Raw genomic sequence first — 1,539 nt, 5'->3', positions numbered from 1 at the left:
CCCACCGATTTTATAACGCACCGCCTATTACCTGTTATCTCGTAAGCCACAACAATACCAACCTCAGGCCTTTATCTCTCACATTTCTTTTACAGGGATGGCTCCATTTACACTATACGTAACTGAAATTTGATGTGTAAAATTCTTGTCGCTAATGGCTTATAAAACTTCCCTGTTTGAGGAGCCCCAAAGCTTTGTCTCAGCTATTGAACCAGTCGTGACATGATACTATTCAGAAATTGTCTTGAGAATTGCCTTCCAGTGCTGCCAGACTTTCCCCCCACAGAGACGAATGTAGCTGAAAAAAAAAAAAAAAAAAATCGCTAGGCAGGAACAGAGCACTAAAACTCTCTCTCTCTCTCTCTCTCTCTCTCTCTCTCTCTCTCTCTCTTTATTGTGAGGTCTTTCATTATCTGCCGTACCTTTTTTAAACTGTAATGAAAGTTGCCGTCTAGTGATACTAGTCATCAAAAAATAATGTAGCCGAAAAGAGGTCAAAAATACAAATGAATTTTTTGTTCCCTCCTCAGTTCATCTGATTAAAAAAAAAAAAAAAAAAACGTACTTGTTGCACATCTGAGATATGGAGGTCTATTTTTTTTATTATGATTTGCCTGCCACCAAGCGGTAATATTTTGATTTGATAAGGCCTCTCGAGTGAAGAGTTCTGTGGTCATTCCCTTTATATTCAGCTTTGATAATGCCTCTTGTGGTAGGTGGGGTGCTCACCATCCATCCACTCGATGTAGTGCTGCCTTAAAGTGACTCTACACTGAGTGACAAGCCAAATAATTTCTCGTAATCAAAGAAGCTATTTACTACGTTGGGTGGTGACCACATAACCAAATGACACCTGGTGGTTTAGTGGGTTAAGGCGCTCCATCCAAGGGGTGGTTGGCTGTTATTGCTATTGCTCATATAATGCCACTTGGGGATTAGTGAGGCTGGTCACCCTTGCTTTAAATGTCGGAACAGACTGTCGTGGCTCGACCCCTACGCTTCCGATGAAGAGAGAGAGAGAGAGAGAGAGAGAGAGAGAGAGAGAGAGAGAGAGAGAGAGAGAGAGAGAGAGAGAGAGAAAGAAGGAAAAGAAACAGACTGAATGATGGACTAAGAAAACAGATTGGACGATGCATAGATAAGAGCTTTCTAGTGAAGGAATAGGACCTAATCTTTATTATATTTTAACTGCCAACAAACGATATAATTCAGCTCTAATATGACGCACATCAACCACCCTTCTTTTCTTTTTTCTCTCCTTCTAGTACGATGACATCTTTTATTTTTATTTTTTCCTTTCATCCAAAAAATTTATAGCAGTCACCTTGATCCCTCTGTCCACAGCAATACTGTATGTACCTCGCTCCCCAATTTTTTATCTTAACAAGTCTGTTTTTTTAAGCTATCATTTTCAGATAGATTACGGTGTTTCTGATAAGGCGGCTCTAGATTTTTCGCAGCGTGGGAGGTGTTTTGTGGTATATATGAAATAGTGGTAGTAGAGGATGCGGTTAGAATATCAGGTTAGATTAGGTTAGA

The sequence above is a fragment of the Coenobita brevimanus genome, chromosome 26 (assembly GCF_032717465.1).
Source record: "Coenobita brevimanus isolate Jiangsu-jjx chromosome 26, ASM3271746v2, whole genome shotgun sequence".
Classification (NCBI taxonomy): Eukaryota; Metazoa; Arthropoda; class Malacostraca; order Decapoda; family Coenobitidae; genus Coenobita; species Coenobita brevimanus.
The sequence above is the reverse complement of the archived record's forward strand: the minus strand, read 5'-3'. Positions refer to the sequence as shown.